This window comes from Lissotriton helveticus, chromosome 7 (genome assembly GCF_964261635.1).
Source record: "Lissotriton helveticus chromosome 7, aLisHel1.1, whole genome shotgun sequence".
NCBI lineage: Eukaryota > Metazoa > Chordata > Amphibia > Caudata > Salamandridae > Lissotriton > Lissotriton helveticus.
Window position 1 is genome coordinate 315,980,640 of NC_136068.1, and position 22,644 is coordinate 316,003,283.

Consider the following 22,644-nt stretch of genomic DNA (forward strand, 5'->3'; position numbering starts at 1 on the left):
GGAGCCGGCGTGCTCCATTCCTGGTTTTCTAAATCCGGTGTGATCAGAGGACTCCCACAGCGCGAGCGGGACTGCGAGGCCCACAGGTAATTGCGCCGGACCAGCGCGCACACCTGCTGCCTCTTCCCGCTCGCTCCTCCCTGAAGCCTCCTAATATTCAAATACGACTCGCGGCCCCCGCTCCGCGGGTGCCGCTCGAAGTCGCTGCTGTAAGCGGGACGTGCCCTTCACTGAAGCATCCCAATCGCTCTATCAATTGTGGGCACTAGCGGGAGCCGGCGTGCTCTATTCATTGACTTTTGTGTTCCCATCGCCTGTTTTACTGTGGACATCAGCGGGAGCCGGCGTGCTCCATTCCTGGTTTTCTAAATCCGGTGTGATCAGAGGACTCCCACAGCGCGAGCGGGACTGCGAGGCCCACAGGTAATTGCGCCGGACCAGCACGCACACCTGCTGCCTCTTCCCGCTCGCTCCTCCTCCTCCTACTTAACCTCGCTCACCCGCGCGAACGCGGGACGCGCGCGGGCGAAGACCGGGCAAAGAGTGGGCCGTTTTAGGCCGTTAGAGGCCGGGAGAGACCGGACCGGGCCACCCCTCTAACGCCCCGGCCAAATTGCCCCACCACTTACCCCAGTATGGCATCCAGAGCACTAAGGAGCAAGTCTGCACAACAAGGCGTAAGCACTCTGGAAAAATTCTTTCCCAAGGCGAGCTCCCAGATTAGTAAGTGCCACTCATCCACGGATTCTCATCTTGAGATGGGCCCCGAAAGTGTGTTTATGGACCTCGGGGAATCCGCCTCAAATGATGCCAGTACTCCCATCACTATGGACGCCACTCACATGTCATTACTGGACAGCATCGACCAGACCATTGAGTCGGTGCTTCGACAGCTGAGAACCCCTGTTCCGCAGAGGGATCGGGATTCCCCGCGGTTGCTGGGGATTTCTGACCACCCTGCTGTCCCCGACAATATGGGCTCAAACACGCTGGAAGCGGGCCAAGCAGTCCTGTCACCAGATCCTGCAGGTAGTGGGGTGGTTCAGCCTCTAAAAAGGAAAAGGCCGGATGAAACCAAGAGGGTGAAAAGGGCAAGAACTGTTGCATCTGATTCGTCCCTTGAAGAAAGCATAGACATTTCGGTCTCTCCAGAGCTTATTCTATCTGGGTCGGGGTCGGATCATGTGGCCTCGCCAGCCTCTGTGCCACCACCAGTGTTGGCGGGCCCATTTATCTTTGGTGGGGTAACATCCAACAGTTCAGATTTAGTAATTACATCGCTCACAACTATTATTAAGAATCTGTTAATCCCCATCTCAGCTAGACTAGAAGCAATAGAAAATCTACTCCAGTCCCGGGAAAATAACCATACTAGGAATAGTCCTGGTATGGTTGTAAATCCTCCTATAGCTATCGGGGATCCACCTGGGAATAGGGTACTTTCCTCCACATTGCCTCAGGGTTCCAGTAGGGTATTGCCTAGTGCAAATGGCGCGTCTATCCCTCAGGCGTGCAATTTGCTACCACCAGCATCTAGGCCCCCTGTCCCGGCCCCCAGGAGATCCAAGTTACCCCCTGCGCCGCAACTCGCGCCGCAGACAAGGGTGGCTGTGGGTACTGTAAATGTCCTGAGCGATGGTCCTGCCCCCCCCCTTGATAGACGTAGGGTGGTCAACCTGCCCCCAGAAGCTGTTCCTTTTACGGCAATCATGGTGGGAGTTCCTGAACTAACTGGTGGAGTTAGAGAGTCTCAAGATTCCCTCCGTAATAAGGTCATAAGCTGGCTCAGTATAAATAGACCGCTGCCTCCAAACTTGAAGGGCGAGGTCCTGATGGTAAGGAGGATCCCGTGGATTGGCCCTACCATTAAAAACAGGCCAGGGGATTGCATCGTCCTAAGTTTTAGGAGCCCACATGTTGCAAACTACATCTGCAACTGGCTTGTAAGGCCTGACAAGTCCAATATAGAACTCGTACCCCTCTCTTATTTCTATCCTAGTGGTACCAACATGGTGGGTGGGAGTGAGAAGGGGTGGACTAGGGTGGGCTTTGCTATAGATGGCTCCCGCTATAGATCAAGGCACCCCCTTCCAACTGTCCGGGCAAACTTTGTACATCACAACAGGTTTTCCTGTCTGGACCAGGTTGATTGACCACAAATTAGGCCAATCCTGTCTGATCCCGGGAGGATGGTGGTGGATGTGCAGGCTTGCGTGGGATCGGATGTGGTCCCCATGGTGGAATCAACCCGGATGCACACCGCTAACGAGAGCGAGGCTAACATAGACGATACCCTGTCCCAACTGGGTCCACTGCTCGACACCGGATCAGCCCATATTCTGCAGGCAGGGGCAGTGGAGCGGCTAGGTCCTGCCGCCACTGCTGTCTGCGGAATTGGTTCCCTAGACGATGGTTCATCCATGCTCACCCTGCAATCTCCTGTTGGAGCCCAGGGCACCCCGTCACTTGTTCCAGGATTGAGGATTCTCTCCTGGAATGTGGCAGGCATTGCGAACAAGGAAGGCTCTCCTGAATGGGATTCCCTGGTAGGTGAATGCGACATACTCCTCTTCCAGGAGACCTGGGCGAGGGCCGCCCAGCCCAGGAGAGGGTTTGAAATCTACGAAATTCCTGCCAAATGGGCTGGGAGGGGGAGGCCATCTGGGGGCTTGGCAATCTGGATTGCGAGTCACACTGGGTGTCAGGCGGAGCAAGTACATACATGTTCGCAGGACATCCAGTGTGTGCGGCTCACTTGGCCTGATAAATCCTCGTGGGCCATTGTCAACGTTTACTCGCGTCCAGTGGCCTCGCCAAATGAATCACCTACCCTAGATGATCTGGCCTTATTCCTGGGCCAACTTCCGGGTGACCTCAAGGTGGTGCTTGGAGGAGACTTCAATTGCCACTTTGAACCACTGGAAGGTTTATTGGATGGTGCCCTAACGGCCGAGGATGATCATTGGGGGGTTCCACCCTCGTCCTCACCCCACCCTAAAGCATGGTCCCCTCTAGCACTACAGCTCACGTCCCTTACCTTGAATTGCGCACTGAGGGCGTGTAATGGTCGCACCCCTTCCGACACCCCCTCAGTCTGCACTTTCAATAGGAGGGGACAGGAGTCGAGGCTTGACTACATCATGGTGGATATCTCACTTTGGCCCAAAGTGCTTGACTTTAGGGTAATTAAGAGGTCAGACAGCGACCACAATGCCCTCTGCCTAAACATCCTGTGCCCTCTGCTCATGGCGGACCCCTCCCCAGCTGGCCAAGGGGATGACCTGGGGGGTCTGTCCCTGACCACAAACAGGCGTCGGGTAAAGTGGGGAAAGCTGGTGAGTTCGGAAGAGTCTATTAAGAAATTATATGAGCTGGCACTTCCGAGCTTTATGGAGGTGGATACTCTCCTGAATGAACCAAGAACACCAGTTTATCACGAGAAACTGGGAACCATCCACCAGGATCTAGTGAGGGACCTGGCCGAGGTATTCCATCCGGAGGTCCCAACCCGGAAGAAAAGGACCGTGGTTCCTTCCTGGTACACCCAAGATTGTAGGGCGGCAAAATCTGAGCTCATTGCAGCAATAAAAGAGGGCTCAGATAAGGCCAAAGTACGTGACCTCAGGAAGTACCATAAATCAGTGCTGGTGGCTGCAAGGTCCGAGTGGGACTGGACCCATTGGCAGGATCTTTATGATGCCCTCAAAGTTAGGGACTCCCGGAAATTCTGGGCCCTAGTGAATAATGGGACAGGGGAACTCAGTAAAGCGATAGAGCCAAATATAGCCCCTGCGGTCTGGGAGGCCCACTTTGGGGCTCTCTACCAAGATACTAGTTCCTGCCCGGCAGCAGAGCTGCAACTGCCCATGGGTACCCAGGAGCTTGGAATGGATTTATCCCTGGGGGAAGTGGAGCATGCCCTCAAGCGCCTAGCAGTGGGGAAGGCGCCAGGCCTTGATAGGTTACCCGGGGATCTATTTAGGCACCACCCGGATATCTGGGGCCCATACCTTCTCATTCTTTTTAATGCCATTCTTGAAGGTATGGCGATCCCTGGGACGTGGCTGGGGGCAGAGATTGTACCCATCCACAAGAAGGGTTCTACCTTGCTCCCTTCTAACTATAGGCCTATAAGCCTAATAGATGTGCCCCAAAAGCTTTTTGCCCGCCTCATCTTGAATCATCTCCTGGACTGGGCCGAGGCCAATGACATCATGAGCCCCCTCCAGGCTGGCTTCAGGAAGAACACGTCGACCATGGACCAAATTTTTCGCCTCCTTCTCCTGTATTGGAAGACGGTCACGCTAGAGGGAGGTCGACTGTACATGGTCTTCGTGGACCTGAGGTCAGCCTTCGACCTGGTCCCGAGGGGGAAGTTATGGGAGGTTTTGCAGAAGCTAGGAGTTCCCCCCCACCTCCTTAGAATCATCATTAGGCTGCATGAGAACAACTTTGCGGTAGTGAGGTGCGGGAGGGATGGTAAGCCCTCGGGCAAATTCCCGGTCCGCCGAGGTGTCAGGCAGGGCTGTGTTTTGGCTCCGACACTGTTCTGCCTGTACATAAACAGCGTCATTCAACATCTTGACGCTGTTGGGGACAATGACGCCCCGGTCCTGGGAGGAAGGAGGGTCCCGGCAATAATGTTTGCCGATGACACCCTCCTCCTTTCCAAATCACCTATGGGGATCCAGAGGATTGTGGATGGTTTTGGTCACTTCTGTCGACAACATGGGTTGGAGGTGAACACGGATAAAACCAAGTTCATGATCTTCAACCCTCCCTCCAAGACCAGACCCAATCCAAAACTGGGGGAAACTAGCCTGGAAAGGGTCTCTACTTTTACATATCTGGGGGTTTCACTCCAAGAAAATCTGGCATGGGACTCCCAGGTAGCAAGATCCAGGCTGAAACTTTCCCAGCTATCGGGCGCACTCTTGAGGGTGTCCAACAAGTCCACCTTCAAGCCTGTTAGTCCGGTTTTGGAAATGTATAGGACACAGGCGAAGGCAGCTGCCCTGTATGGCAGCGAACTGTGGGGCCACAAAGCTGGGAAGGTCATGGCAGGGGTGGAAAACTGCTTCTTTAGGCGTCTACTTGCCCTCCCGCAAGGTACACCACTCCTCCCCTTAAGACTCGACTTGGGTCTCCCGTCAATTGCAGAGGACCTACGGTCGAAACCATTGAAATTCTGGCATCGGGTATGGACCACCGAGGAGCTGCATCACTACAGGCAGGACCTCACACACGTCATGAGGTTGGATGTAAATGGCAAGATCCCCTGGCTGGCATTTATTAGGTCGGAATGCTCGGACCTTAAGCTACCAGACCTATGGGATGACCCTGTTCAAGGATGTAGAAGGCTATCGCGCAAATCCCTCGCACAGCTCTATAAGAACAAAAACCTCGCTGACCTGGGCAATGATTATGACAGTGGCACCCTGACGGGATGTTTTTTAGTATCCAAAAATTCTTATATCTTTGAAACTTTTATGGATTTTATTTATCCTCTTTTGGCGAGGAAACTGTTCCTGCAATGGAGGTTTGGTACGCTCCCTACTAAAGTCTTCACCCATAAATGGACGCTAGGGGGCGACAAGCTCTGCCCATGCTGTAAAGTTAAGGATGAAGATGATTTGCACATAATGTTCTGTTGCCACGCCTATCGGAGCCCGAGGAGGCGCTGGCTAGCCCCTCTATGCCGGAATCTGGGCTTCAGGAACTATTTACAGGCTTACAGGGTGATGAAAACTAATACCCTGGGCCACATTGTGTTTGCGGTTTCCAAATTCTTAATGGCAGCATGGATAATAAGGAAGAAAATGTCTGGTTAATTCATTTTACCCTGTTTTTTCTAAACACTGCAGGTCCAGTTGTTTTTACTGTATATATTGTGTTTTTATCTGTATGTATTTCTACTGCTTCTTTTATGGCCCATGTGGCCGAAATAAAGAATTTTTGGAATTGGAATTGGAATTGGAATTGGAAAGTTTTTTTATCATTAAAATACAAAAAACCTGAACACTATTGAATTTTCTCCAAGAGTTTGAGTTGTTTTTCCTTTATTTATGTTCTGGACAACCAGGCTTTTCTTGGCAGTCCTGAATCGAAAACACAGACGAAAAAGCGGGCAGACTGTCATTGGGTTATTGGTGAAAGGCTCTACAATTGAAAAAATAAATAAATAAATACAGTGGGTGGTTTGTCAGTTTGTGACAGAGTACCCATTCTGGCAAAATCTATGGGCCAAATTCACACAAATAAACTTACAATTTTGAGTAAGTTTTCTCATTTATGGTATTCACAGGCTACAATTTGATAGCAACAGGCCTATCTTTTTATGTGCGAGTTTTCCCCACTGACTGCAGAGTTTCTGCAGTAGTAAAATTACTATTAAACTGTAGTTTTTGACTACCAAAGAGTAAACTTTCACAAAAGAGTAAGAGGCATAATTACAAGGGTATTGCTCTACAGGAACGTCAATTACCTTCCTGTGGCGCAATGCCCTGCTCTATATTTACAGGGTCTGTTTCGTTTTTTTACAGAAAGAAACCTTACTATTCCCACACCAGTCAGTGCAACAGTAGGGAAGTGTTGGATAGCGGACGGGTAGAAATTACAAGTCCCACTCCAGTGAGTGAAATAGTAGGGAAAGTGTGGGATAGTGGCAGGATAAAATTTACTATTCCCACTCCAATATGGGCAACATTAGGGAAAGTGTTGGATAGCAGAGTGTTAAAAATTACTATTCCCACACCAGTCACTGCAACAGTAGGGAAAATGTTGGATAGCGGAGGGGTAAAAATTACTCTTCCCACTCCAATAATTGTAACAGTAGGGAAAGTGTTGGATAGCGGAGGGGTAAAAATCACTATTCCCTCTCCAATGAGTGCAACAGTAGGGATATGTTGGATAGTGGACGGGTAAAAATTACTATTCCCACTCCAGTGAGTGCAAAAGTAGGAAAAGTGTTGGATTGTGAAGGGGTAACAATTAATATTCTCACTCCAGTCAGTTCAAAATTAAAAACAAACAAAAAATTAACAACAAAAATATATAAAAAAACTAAATAAATTAAAAAAATATAAATATGTTAAAAATTAAAATACAAATATATTTAATATTAAAAATAAATTAAAAACATATTAAAATGTTCAATACCCAAACACAATAAAATATAAACACATACCCTAATTAGATATCAATTAATTAATCAATATTAATGATCAACTAATTATTAAATAATTAAACATTAATTACTCCCAATCCTTTACCCCTATACACCCTTCAACTCACACCTAAAATTAATTATACAACTTCCATATTTAAGTTTCAATTATTTATTTAATATTAATGATTAACTAATTATTTATTAATTAAACCTAAATTATTTCCCACCCTTTACCCCTATAAACCCCACAATCCACACCTAAAATTAACTACACAATTTTCATAATTAATTTTCAATCAATTAATAAATATAAAATGACAACTAATTATTAATTAATCAAAAATTACTTCCCACCCTTTATCTCTATAAACCCCACAACCCACACCTAAACATAATTACACAATTACCATAATTAATTACTGATTAATCAATATTAGTTAACAACCAATTTATAATTAATTACAAATAAATTAATTCCCACATTAGACACTATAAAATCTCAATTAAATAAAGATTAATAAATAAAAAATATACATTAATGTATTATACTTAAATTACTTTCCACCCCATTCCCCTATAAACCCACAACCCACTACGAAACTAAAAGATGCAAAAGTTACTTAAAATAAAATGATAACTACCAAAATATATTAAAAAACATAAACAATACTTATACAAAAAAATACATCACATACATTTAAAATATACACTAAAATACATAACACTAAATAAAAAAATTGATATTTTAAACAACTGATTTTTTTGCAAACAATACTAATGACTTATTTTTTAAATTACTTTTATGCCAACGAAGCCTACTGATTTTGCCAAATTAAAAACTGAGGCCCTCGAATTCTTTAGGAAATTTAGATTAATAGCTTTTTTGCACAATAAGGATGACACTGTGCAGGCTGAACCATCACGACTCAAGCTAAAATCTTTAATCCGCCCCCCGCATTCTATACCAAAAGAATTTATAACATTTGAGCAAGTTGTAATGTCATCCATTATTCAATTGAAAAATGAAAAACAATATTACAAAAGCAACATCACCCGTGATCAACAAAGGGCAATACAGGAACTGAGAGAGGACCAGTCTGTAGTTATTAAGCAAGCAGACAAGGGAGGGCGCAGTGGTCATTTGGTCAAAAGATGGTTACACCTCGGAAGCCCAAAAACATTTGGACAACACTAACTGGTATCGACTTATAACAGATGACCCCACAAGGCAGTTCCAAGAGGAGATCCATCAGGTGTTGCAGGAAGGCTTTGATTACAACATTTTGGGCCCAAAGGAATTTGTCTATCTGGTCAAATCAAAGCCAAGGATCACCGTCATATACTTTCTGCTGAAACTCCATAAAGATCCTCAAAATCCACCTGGCCATCGGATAGTGTCCGGATGCAACTTGGTCCTTGAACCGCTTGCTCAATACGTAAATATATTTCTCAAACCATTCTTCCAGGAAGTACCATCATCCCTGAGAGACACAATGGACTTCATCACTAAAATCGATGGCCACCAATGTGCTTTGGAAGACCACTGGCTTTTTTTTTCGTTTGATGTAATTCCACTCTATATCCAAATTACTCAGGATGATGGTCTTAAAGCAATGGAGGTTTAGCTTGAGGCTCACCCAAGACCACATCGAGTGCCCACCTCATTCATATTGAAGCTGTCAGAAAAAGGAACTTTTTCATGTTTGAGAATGAGTCTACATTCAAGTCAAAGGGACAGCCATGGGTTGCCCTTTTGTACCGGAAATGGCTGTTTTGTACATGGCACAGTTTGAAGAAAAATACATTGCCAATAATACCCCTCATTCGGACCAAATAGTGAAGTGGTTCAGATACATCCATGATGTGTGGTGCCTTTGGAAAGGTACCGAAAAACAACAGGATGTGTTTCACAACTGGCTAAATAACAGAAATCCAGACATCTAATTTAGTATGTCCAAAAGCAAGTCATTACTCACTTTTCTGGATGTACAAGTTCAAGCAAGCAGTGACATACTGTATACAACCTTATATCGCAAGCCAACAGACAAAAACAAATCTCTTCACTATAAAAGTTTCCACCCGAGAAATTTATGTGACAACTTGCCCTACGGGCGTTTTCTCCAAGTACGCAGTAAATACACGAGAAAAGAGGATTATTTCATGCACGCAGAGGTGTTGCAACAAAAACTCAAGCAGAGAGGGTACCCTCAAAAACGGTAAACAGACATAATATTGAGTTGTTTTCTTTACCTACAGTAATATCGGATTTTAAATATCGAGGTACAAAAATATCAAAAGGAAAAATATTGTGGAGGAAGGCATGTCGAGCACTTCCATGCGCAATATAGCAGGCACCCCCTGGTGCCTGCCATGTTGTGCATGGAACGGCAGGGATGTACCATAGGTACCCGCCATGTGCACCCCCCAGAGTCCCTGGGGGCCGGCAACGGGCCCCAGCAACAGTTCCCGCATCCCTTTCCGTGGCGGCAATGCTGCCACAGAAAGGCATGCTTCCACCCCCATAGTAATATGGCTGACGATGTCTAACAGACACCGCCATCATATTAAACTCTTTTCCGCCCAGTCGACTTGTCAACCGGGCGGAAAAGCGGCGGACGGTCCTTCCGTCCACGTGGTCCCCCCGCCATAGTAATATGGCGGGGGGAAATTGGTGGTGGGCGGGGTTGGATCTCGGGCGGATCGCCACCGCCAGGCGGGCGGTGGCGATCTGCCTGAAATCCTAATGGACCCTTAAAGTTGTTTAATATCGAAGACAGTAATATCGTTTGTAAAAATATCGTTGTTAATAATATCGATGTCTATATATTAGTGTTATTTATTTTTGTATGTTTTTTAAATGTATGTATTCTATATTTTTGTTTAAGTATTGTATATATTTTTTCATACATGTATTAGATTTTTAGAAGTTACTAATACTTTTTTAAGTACATTTTGCGTTTTAGTTCCGTAGCGTGTTGTGGGTTTAAAGTGGAATAGGGTGGAAAGTAATTTAAATATAATATATTTAATAATAATTTTTAGAAGTTATTAATTATTTTTAAATACATTTTGGGGCCAATTCCGATTCGGTAAAATCCCCTACGAATAGCCGTACGGAGCATATTTCCCGTACGAATCGTACACCTTAATCGTCCCCGTGCGTACGATGAAGTACGATCCTAACCCAAAGCAGATCTCCGTACGAATCGTACGAGAGACCATACGACTTAAAAAATCCATACGAATCGCATTCGGAACACTCATTACGCAACGTCCACACAGATTGAAGCAGCTTTTTCCGGCCCAGCAAGTACAATTCGGCACATCAACACTCCGTACGACTCTTTTTTTACGGGAACTCAAAACGTCCGTAAAAGCAGATTTCGACTCGAACTGCGTACGAAACGGAGTACACCCCATGATTGCAGGGGTACAGTGCGTAGGGGTACGGTGCTTAGGGGTACGGTGCGTAGGGGTACGTGCATAGGGGTACGTTGCATAGGTGTACGGTGCCTAGGGGTACGGTGCATAGGGGTACGTTGTATAGGTGTACGTGAATAGGGGTATGGTGCATAGGGGTACATTGCATAGGTGTACGGTGCATAGGGGTATGGTGCATAGGGGTACATTGCATAGGTGTACGGTGCGTAGGGGTACGGTGCATAGGGGTACGGTGCATACCCCCATGATTGCAGGGGTACGGTGCGTATGTGATTGTGTGCCTCTCTGTACGAATTGCTCATACGTATGAATCGCGTTCTCGTTCTCCGGTCTGAATCGTACTTGCCGGGTCGTACAGCATGTTTACGATTCGTACGGTTCACCGTAAGGGTCCGTATCGTACGGATTTTCCCTTGCTTTTCGTACGGTTCGCAAAGATTCAGACTTATTTTTTTCCTACGGATCGTACTAAGCGATTCGGACGGATTTGTACGATTCGTACGGAAAGGGCTACAAATTCAAATCGTCGTACAGATTACTTTCCCGAATCGGAATCGACCCTATTGTGTTTTTATTCTGTAGCGGGTTGTGGGTTTATGGGGAAATAGGGTGGGAAGTAATTTAATTTTAATTAATTCATATATTTTATTGATTAATATTTATTTAGTTAATATTTTATATTGTTAATTGTGTTAATTAATTTATTAATAGTTCGTTATTAATTGTTTTTTAATTATTAATAATTAATTGGTCAATATATTAATTGTTTTCTTTTTTAATGGGTTGTGCGTTTATAGGGGAATAGGGTGGGTAGTAATTTAATTTTAATAAAGTAATTATCAATCTGTATTTATTGGTATTAATAATTAATGTATTAATAATAATTATTAATTGGTAATTAATTTGTATTAAATAATTAATTGATAATTATAATAATTGTGTTTTTTTAGGAGACGGTTGTGGGTTTATAGGGGAATAGAGTGTGAAGTAATTTAATTTTAATAAAGTAAATACACATTTTTATTTATAGGTATTGATAATTAATGCATTGTTAATTATTTATTGATTTATAATTAATTTTTATTAATAAATTAATTGTTAATTATATTAATTGTGCTATTTTTTTAGGAGCGGGTTGTGGGTTTATAGGGGAATAGGGTGGGAAGTAATTTAATTTTAATAATGAAGTAATTAATAATTTATATTTATTGGTATTGATAGTTAAATTATTGCTAATAAACTATTACTTTGGTAATTAATTGTTACAAATTAATTAATTGATAATTATATTAATTGTGTTATTTTTTTAGGAGCGCGTTGTGGGTTTATACGGGAATATATGTGGGAAGTAATTTAATCATAACGAAGTAATTACACATTTTTATTTGTTCATTTTTTATAAATAATTTATTATTAATTAATTATTCATTGTTTTTTTTAAGTAATAAGTATGTTAATTTTAACCCTTTGCTATCCAACACTTTCCTTACTGTTGCACTCTCTGGAGTGTGAATAGTAAATGTAACCCCTTCGCTATCCAACACTTTCCCTACTGTTGCACTCTCTGGAGTGAGAATAGTGATTTTTACACCTACGCTATCCAACACTTTCCCCACTGTTGCACTCACTGGAGTGGGAATAGTAATTTTTACCTCTACGCTATCCAACACTTTCACTACTGTTGCACTCACTGGAGTGGGAATAGTAATTTTACCTCTACGCTATCCAACACTTTCTCTACTGTTGCACTCTCTGGAATGGGAATAGTAATTTCTACCCCTTTGCTGTCCAACACTTTTCCTACTGTTGCACTCTCTGGAGTGGGAATAATAATATCTACCCCTCCGCTATCCAACACTTTCCCTACTGTTGCAGTCTCGAGTGGGAATAGTAATTTCTACCCCTACGCTATCCAACACTTTCCCTACTGTTGCACTCTCTGAAGTGGGAATAGAAATTTTTACCCCTACGCTCTACTGTTGCCATCACTGGAGTGGGGATAGTAATTTTTACCCCTACGCTATCCAACACTTTCCTTATTGTTGTACTCACTGGAGTGGGAATAGTAATTTTTACCCCTTCGCTATCCAACACTTTCACTACTGTATCACTCTCTGGAGTAGGAATAGTAATTTTATATCCTCCGCTATCCAATTGTTTCTCTACTGTTTTAGTTAATGTAGTGCATAATGTATTTGAAAAAGATTATAAATATTCTATTTTTTTAATTTGTTATATATATTTTTTATACTTTTATTTATATTATTGGTGTATGTGTATATATATGTATTTACAATTTTTAATATGTTTTTAACAATTTATAAGTTATTAAAATAATTATTTATAAGTGTTAAGTAAGTATATATTTTATATTTTATATTTTATATATATGTTTAATACATTTTTACATTATATGTATTAGTTATAATTTTAAACATTTTAAAATAATTGTAACTATGTTTCTTTTAATTATATGTATTATTTACTTTATTTTACATTAAAAAAACGATATTTTTGTTAACGATATTTTTGTTAACGATATTTATTTTCTCGATATTTTTGTACTTACCTTTATGTAGATAGGACTTCTATATTCTGGACATCGATGTTTCGGGTCAGAAATTTTGGTCATCGATATTCTTGTCGTCGTTATTCTGTCAGTGATTCCACAAAAACTCCTAAAGAACTCAATGATAGCCTGGTTCATTCCCTGTGAGACTTTGCTTGTCAAAAAACAAGAGGAACCCAAAACGAAATTAGTATGTGTTTCCATGTGTTGTCCCCATACAACACAATTCAAGAGGATCATACTCAATAGTTAGCACCTAATAAAGAATTCTGAATGCAGCCTTGAATTGCCTATGTTTGCAATGAGGAAGTGTCTGAGTGTGGGATCCCAAATAGTTTGTGCAAGTCTAACTAAGGCGAAAACACAAGGGGATTTACTTTCTGCATGGAATATGAAGCCAATCTAAGGCCACCACAAATGCGGAACATGCAGTGTCTGTGAACAGACACTGGAAGGATGTTCCTTCTCAGATGGAAAGATCACCTGGACAAATGAGGGATTCTCAAACTGCAAAATCAAAACGTGGTTTACGCTATAGTTTGCCCATGTCAAAAGATCTACATTGGTAAGACTAATCAAGTAGTGAGACAGCGAATCGTCCAGCATAAATCATGCATCAAAACGAACATTCAAACAACATCAATGGTCAACCGGTTCAATCAAATGGGGCATACTGAGAAAGAGCTCCATTGGACTGTGCTAAGTGCTATCCAAGCAAATCCCAGAGGTGGAGATACTGACACAAGGCTAACACGAAAAGAAGTATACTTGATTATGAAATTTAATTCGGTATCAAGAGGTCTGAAGAGATGTCTGAAACAAATAGATTGTAGCCAAGCCTTAGTTTTATCCTTCTCTTTTTCCCATATACTTTTCAACAATGACATTTTAACGTTTTTTGATTAAAAAAAAGGTGGACATGCTCTGGTCTGTGATCCATTTCAGGTTTCACATCAATCATTTTACACCCTTTTTTCATGAATTACTCTTTTTATTTTGTGTCGATGTAAAAAATAATGCTTGAATGTTTAATGAACACGGTGTAACCATCCAACAGAATCATGGAATGTGCACCATTAAAAAAGTTCAGTAACAACACACTGCATCACCCAGAATCCTCAAGCAGAACTGATTGCTGTGGCACACACCCAATTCACAAAAGAAAGATCAGATGAACAGAGTGTTATTATCCGTTTGGCAGAAGGACGATGTGATACAGAGGGAGCTCTAATAAACTATATGTAACTTAAAACAAAGATCTGTTGCATCAAGGTTTTGGAATAGTCAAGTGTTCCGCATTCCCAGGCATACCTGTAGTCTAAGCAGCAGCGACAATATGCCATGTATGTAAGTGTATACTTTAAATATCTTAAGACTCGGCCCAGCACACTCGCTCTCTGTGAATATGTATAACAGGGGCGGCCCTAGGCTCATGGTGGCCCTGGGCAGGGAGCGTAGGTAGGGGGTCCCCGGATTAACAGGTAGGGGGCCCCCAGAGGAACGCAGGTGCGGAGGCCAGTGAAGAGGGGGGGGTCAGGGTGTTTGAAAGTGGAACAGAGCCAGAGGCCGCCAAATCCCTGCCAGGGGCCGCCACGGAAATATGTATCCATCCTCAGAGGATTATTATATTAAGGATATATATTGGAGTGGTGGCCCCTGGAGTTTGATGGCCCCGTGCAGGTGCACAGCTTGCACATGCCTAAGGCCGCCCCTGTGTATAAAGCAACACTCAGAAATACAGTGAGCAATGACGGTATTTTTTGGCTTTGCTGGGGAGCTCAGAAAGACATGGCAAAGGGTGTTTTTTGCAAATGCACATGCGCGGTCAAGTATTCATGCGTAGATGCGAAGGGGGAGATCATCACGATGGGCAGAATAAAAAGACGGCACACCTGAAAAACTAATCTCGATTGCAATCAATCTCCACAATTACTGTAGAGTATCTAATGTGTTTTAAAAGCGCCCTGGATAAAGCAAAGACTGAAACAGGTCTGTTTCATTGTTTTATGGAAAGGAACCATACTGGGCTGCAGAATTCACTTTCAAATAACAATTATAGCTACTCACAGGTCATTGAAGCATTGCAAATTACCACAAACATTAAATACATTTTATTCATTCAAGTTCATTCCTTCCGTTTAGAACAACATGAGCAATCCAGTAAAGTTTCCCCCTCTCTTTTGATTTGGTGCTCGAGTATTAGTCCTAAAAATCTTGACAACTGAAAAGTCGGAATCCATACCTTTTTGTTGTGCCCCCTAAGGTAAATTCTTGACAATTTTGCTATGTGAAAGTATACAGGAGTTTGCTGATAACTCAACTCAAAGGTCTTTCCCTTTACCATTGCAGAATTCACCATACCTTTGTCCTGAGGAGATGCCTTAAAGAAAGTGTGGGTTCGAAACGCGTTGACCAGGATCAATAGGGGATCCCAATTCAACCAGCATCAAAATGGATGTATACATTTATTTGTCCAAAAAGAAACTATTGAATGCCCATATAAGATACACATGGACCCTTTAGATGTTCCAGTACTAAGAGCATTTTCTGTAAATGTATTGCTCTGGTTTTGTCAATTGGTGAAGATACAATTTTAGCTGGGTTTATGTATTAATTTTGAGTTACGACTCTGTATGTTAGATGTATCTTTTCTACAATTGTTGCATGGTTTTCACAAATATCTTTCACTGTATATCCAATGAGTTGAATGTGGATTGTCTTTTGTTTTATTGCACCGATTGCGAAAGTTAAAAAATGTTATTGTTCAAATATCACTGAAGGAAATTTGAGGTCATGTTTATAGAGTAAAATGTGCCTCATGCATAAGTAAAGATGCATTAAAATCTCACAACCACATGATGTTGTTTTCTGTTTAGAATTGTCGAAGGCCCAAGGTGGTTGTAGGTAAGGGCCAAATCAGCTATTGACACAGAACCATATTTACAAGGTGGCGTTAAGCCACCTTGTAAATTTGCCCCTTACTGCAGCATTCCGCAACGACAAAAGGGTGGGCAATGGGTCCTTGCTGTGGCCGTTCCACCGCAACACCCATTGCTTTTTGACGATGCCCTCAATTTACAAGGGTGGTGTAAATATGGGGCAGCACCAAAGATTTCTCCTTTGCTGTTTCTATATTTTTGGGGGAGTTTTATGTAGCCCAAACTAGATTTTAAGGTATCAGAGCACTTTACATTACCACCAGTTACATTGCAGATGGACACATTCATTTTTGTTTAGGTACAGGGAGATTAAGTGAGTTGCCCAGGATCACAGGATGTTGAGTGTCGCCTGCAAGACTCAAACCTGATTCCCCATGTTCGAAGTCGATTGCCCTAGCCATTAGACCACATCCTCTCCCTCACTCTGTAGCACACATAGAAGTTACAAATCATCAGTATTGTTTATGTGCAGCCTGAAGTATAGGGTATGGGCATGGACCAGCCATTAAAGGATGCATGTGCCAGTAACCTTACAGTACCTCGAGGCGGGGAGAACAAAAGGCAGAATTTTCTGCATCAGATACAGCTGCAGAAATCATGCAGAACACTTTTGAATTTGCGTTTCAAAGTTTAGTTCTTTGTCCAACTGAACTCCAGGATCTTGGATTGAGCAAAGAGAGTGGGTAGCATGCCCACCTGACCTTCTGGCAAGTATTTTCGGCAATCTAGTTCCACTCACTTCAGTTGATCTACCTGAGCTAACACACTTAAAAATTATTTGTAATGTAGATTGCTAAGGACTGGGCCGCTGATGACATCATCTCACTTTACTGAAACTGGGCTTCGATGGGTAGGTACATTGAATTATTCCATGCTGTACATTAGAGCAAATATTACCCACTATTGGCCCCACAAAATTCTAGTGCTAGGGAATTCTGAAAGCTTGTTGTATTATGTTCCAAAATTCTCCAAAGTTCTGATTTTAAAAATGAAGAGGGTAAGACTTTGCAAAAAGTATTTAGGGCATCATTAGGATGGTGGGCGGACTTTGTCCGCCCGCCATCCTCAGGGTAAAAGGGACCACCCGCCATAAGGGCGGGGTTCCCATGGGGGCAATTAGGATGCACCTGCCACAGTGGTGGGCGCATCCTGCGTTCCTGGTATTGTGGCGGGCGGTGCACTCAGCAACGCCCGCCAAAATGCCAGGAAGCCATGTTGTGCACTTCCATGCACAACATGGCAGGCACCGCGCGGTGCCTGACATTTTGTGCATGGAACTGCTGGGGGGTACCATAGGCACCCCCCAGAGTACCTGGGGGCCCGCAACAGGCCCCCGCAGTCAATTATCGCATGCCTTTCCATTCGCATTGCCGCCACAGAAAGGCATCTTTCCACACCCATGTTAATATGGCTGGCGGTGTGTTTCGATCCGCCGTTGTCCCCCCGCCATAGTAATATGGCGGGGGGAAATGGGTGGCGGGCGGGGTCGGATCCGCCCGTGATACTAATGGGCCCCTTAGAGTCTGTGGCTTCAAATGTAGAGACCAGAACACTTCAATTTCCCAGTAATATGGATAAGTAGCTCAATATAACCAGAATTATTTCTTTTCCGTCGGGTACTTGTGGTCAATTATTTTCAGTTGGGTATAATGAAATAGAAGAAGCAGAATGCAAAGAAAAATTCTTGATCAGTGTGAGCTAAACATATAAAGACCTAGGAAACTTGAGAACTCTGAGAAAGTGGAAGGTAGACAAGTGAACTCTGTCTGATTTAGCTTTAGGTGGATGTGTTACTCTATCACAACTGTGACGGATTTCCCGTTGCCGAAATATAAATCCAAAAGGATATTATTGTATTTATAATTTGGCGGACAGGATATCTTTCACCGTTGTGACGGAGTAACCCATCTGCCAAAATCCAAATCAGGCCCTAAGACTTTTTGGTATATTTAAAGGGTGCAATGCTATAATTTATCATACACAGGTTTACGATTTGCCACACCAAAACACATTGTGAATAAAAAATATTTTGCTCATTTTTTGCAGCTTGCTCCCTGAAAGGCTTGACCTGCCACAACTTCTGCTTCAGCCTCATGGGGTTGCCTCACTTTTCTTATGTAGCTGGTTAGATAGATAATGATTAGCAAAGTGAAGCCAGGCCTTGAGGATTGTCCTGATATTATAGAAAAATAGCTGAGCAGAGAATACCTGCTTATATGAAGAGAGAGGAAAAGAGAATTATAAGCAATTTTCTTGAAAGGAGAAGATGAACTGTTCTCTGAAGCACATGGAAAATGTTTGCACAGTTTGGGCTAAAAATGAGGGAAGGTATGGCCAACACAGAGAGAAGGTTTGATGTAGGGAAAAACAGGAACATTATATCCAAACACACACTGAACTGAGGCGTATAACTTCTGTGCAAAGGTTCAAAGTTAAACCCAGCCTTAGGCCCCAGTAAAGAACACAGGCCTTTGCGGTAAATAGTTCAGAATACGATGCCACAAAAGACAACTAGGTGAATAATTAGGTCACACAGTTCACTGAAGGCACAAGAAATAACCTGCGGTTAGCAGTGGAGCCTTGGCACGTCAACAGTTGAGCTTTTGCGAGAAGCGTAGATTTTATCTTTTTTCTTATTCAGGAAATTAGCACAAGCTTAGGCATAGGGACGATGAGAAGAGGTAACCACACTTTCCATCTGCTAAACACGGTTAAAGTCTATATCCTTTACAAATTCATTGCTGATGCATGCACGCATAGATTAACTACGTACACCGGATGGACTGGCCCAGGTGCAAGCTTGTCACTGCTCATAATGACATTAATGTCCCCTTCTGTTGAAAACCATATGTCACACGTACATGATGTTAGGCATGAAGGCTGCGACCACAAGTAAAGGTCAGATATGCTAAGCCGATAAGTATTAAGCAAAGATGTAACCACGCGTTGTGTAGGGGAACAGATGTACAGGAAATTGTGTTAATAACTTTTTAAATTTTGAGAATAGAAAACCCCCCACCGAGGGGGGATTCCAACATGAGATGCAAGGGCCATGTGGCCCATATCTATATGTGCTTTGTTTCCAGGAAATTATTGTATCTGTTGATTAAATCTACCCATTTGTGACACAAATCCAATGCCTGTAACTTTTTTCACTTGTGGTTTTAGAGAATAAAAGCCACTGCTTTTATTCTGTTCGTTGGACATTAGATTCCAGTCTCGGCTGAGCCTGGCTGATCTCCCTAGCTGATTAATCCATTAAACCATATTGTATTGTCAACTTGCCTCTATGTTATTTTTAACAGAGATTTTTTCCTCTAACAGATTGGCGAGCCAGCCAGGAGTTCCACTTCTTCTCACCTCCGGCCACATCCTAAGGTTTCCTTTCCTCGGGGATTGATTTGCGCAACTAAGAGAAGGTAAGAAGACACCTGTTACAAAGGTCTTCTTATTTCTCTGGTACGGCTAGGACTTGGGACTTGGCATTTTTAAAAAGGTGAGAAAGGTGCGGACATTGTCCTTTTACTTTACAGGTGGCATGTTGACCGTAGAACATTTTATATTGTATTATTCTTATTATTTCTATGTTGAAAGATGCATGCATGCTTTAAGAAGGACTAGAGTTCCGGTGGCCAGTCCGGAAGGTAGTACGGGACCTGAATCAAGTAGTCAGAAGTGGTCAGGGTTGAGGACTTGAGACTGGGAAACCAGTATATGTTCAAAAAGGCAGAACCATCAAGTTGTCCCAAGTCTTAAACCTGGAAGTCACAGTTTGTAGTTACTGGCAGTGAAAGTCCTTCTTGTGAGTCTGGTAGAAGTGACCAGCAGTAGTGGCTTTTGCCCTAGTACATAGCTTTCAGAATAAGTAGTTTAGAATAGTAGGTGATTTTAGAATCAATGAGTAGTTTTCCAATATATTAATACATTTATGTACATATGAATTGAAATGTGGCCACATATTAATGTCAGTTTGTAAGTTTATGTTGTTCATGTTATGTAGTCAAGATTTTCTCTTTAATGAAAGATATTGTAATATCATTGAAAGGACTGTATCTCAGACAGATGTCTTCAGGGCACACAGTTAGCCAATCACAACAAATTCCTGAATTAATCATCCATTTTTATAACAGTCTCCCTGTGGCCCTTTCTAATGGTACTGACCCTGGTTGGCCAGCAATACCCATACCAGCTGATACCCCTTTAATGTGAGATATTTGTGAGAGTTTAAGTGTTGACTATATATCACCGCTGGGTCTCATGACAACATGCATTGATGTGACAGTAAAACCCCTGTCAAATAACTAAAAAAGAACGCTTTTAAAGGAACCCACCCCCTTCCTTAGCCTCATCACACCGTACAGACCTAGTCGGGTACTCAGATCCACCGGTGTTGGCTTAGTAGCTGTTCCCAAAATCAAGAAAGCGCGAATGGGAGGCAGATCTTTTAGACATCTTGCAGCTAAGAGCTGGAACAGGCTCCCTATGGAACTGCGTCTTGAACCTTCGGAGGCTAAGTTCCGGAGAGCTCTTAAAATCCATTTATTTTGTTCTACACTAGATTAATGGCTTACTGTCCTGTTCACTGTCTCTCACCACAGCGCGGGGACACGCCGGTGCGCGTAACCAGGCGCTTTAGAAATCTCCATAATAATAATAATAATAAATACAAGGCATTGTCCTCCATATTACAGTGTTAGAATAGGTTAGAGTAGCCTCATGAATCACAACAAACACTGATACCACCAATTACCCATTTCCCTATAATCAAACTCTAGAGTCTCCAGATTGGAGTTTAGAAGAACTATCAAATAGTATAGACGAGGACCTAAAAGGTTACATTCAGGGTACACATACAATAGAAGAAATAACAGATAGGCTTGATAGGAACGTCCTTAATTATCTTGTAGGTGATTCTGAACAGGACCTTTCCACACTTAGAATAGTGGAATCAGTTTTAAGATCTTCAAAACCTATTACTACCTGCATGAGTAATAAGGAGAGTAGCCTGAAGAAAATATATCATAACTAGCTTACCCGTCGCGCGTTGCTGCGATCTCAGAAGAAAGGAAATTTAAGGAAACTTGTTATGATAACATTCAATTTACATTGTGTCATTTTTATTGAAACTTATTCATTTTAATATGGAAAACATTTCAAAGTGTTGTTTTAATTCTTTTTATTTATTTGAGTGCTTGTGGATACATAAATGGAAAAATTCAGTATTCAAAAGATTATGAGGGCCCTGGGGGGGCCGATATTTAAAACATATTTATGCCAGAAACCTTTGCGGGAGTGTACTCAACATCTTCCCAAAGTTTCATCTCGATTGGATGAATGGTGTAGTAATGCATATGCCAGAAACCTTCGCGGAAGTGTACTCAACAACTTCCCAAAGTTTCATGGCGATCTGATGAATGGGGTAGTAATGCATATGCCAGAAACCTTCGCGGGAGTGTACTCAACAACTTCCCAAAGTTTCATGGCTTACCCGTCGCGTGTTGCTGCGATCTCAGAAGAAAGGAAATTCAAGGAAACTTGTTATGATAACATTCAATTTACATTGTGTCATTTTTATTGAAACTTATTCATTTTAAAATGGAAAACATTTCAAAGTGTTGTTTTAATTCTATTTATTTATTCGAGTGCTTGTGGATACATAAATGGAAAAATTCAGTATTCGAAAGATTATGAGGGCCCTGGGGGGCCGATATTTAAAAAAATGTATGCCAGAAACCTTCGCGGGAGAGTACTCAACAACTTCCCAAAGTTTTTTTGCGATCGGATGAATGGTGTAGTAATGCATATGTCAGAAACCTTCGCGGAAGTGTACTCAACAACTTCCCAAAGTTTCATGGCAATCGGATGAATGGTGTAGTAATGCATATGCCAGAAACCTTCGCGGGAGTGTACTCAACAACTTCGCAAAGTTTCATGGCTTACCCGTCGCGCGTTGCTGCGATCTCAGAAGAAAGAAAATTCAAGGAAACTTGTTATGATAACATTCAATTTACATTGTGTCATTTTTATTGAAACTTATTCATTTTAATATGGAAAACATTTCAAAGTGTCGTTTTAATTCTATTTATTTATTCGAGTGCTTGTGGATACATAAATGGAAAAATTCAGTATTCGAAAGATTATGAGGGCCCTGGGGGGCCGATATTTAAAAAAATGTATGCCAGAAACCTTCGCGGGAGAGTACTCAACAACTTCCCAAAGTTTTTTTGCGATCGGATGAATGGTGTAGTAATGCATATGTCAGAAACCTTCGCGGAAGTGTACTCAACAACTTCCCAAAGTTTCATGGCGATCGGATGAATGGTGTAGTAATGCATATGCCAGAAACCTTCGCGGGAGTGTACTCAACAACTTCCCAAAGTTTCATGGTGATTGGATGAATAGTGTAGTAATGCATATGCCAGAAACCTTCGCGGGAGTGTACTCAACAACTTCCCAAAGTTTGATGGCAATCGGATGAATGGTGTAGTAATGCATAAAGGACAAACAGACAGACAGACAGACAGACA

General features: G+C 42.4%; 1 pseudogene; it reads left to right on the forward strand.

The window, feature by feature from the left end:
- Positions 1-635: 635 nt before the first annotated feature.
- Positions 636-22,644, forward strand: part of LOC144769058 (uncharacterized) — a 33,253-nt pseudogene continuing 11,244 nt past the window's right edge.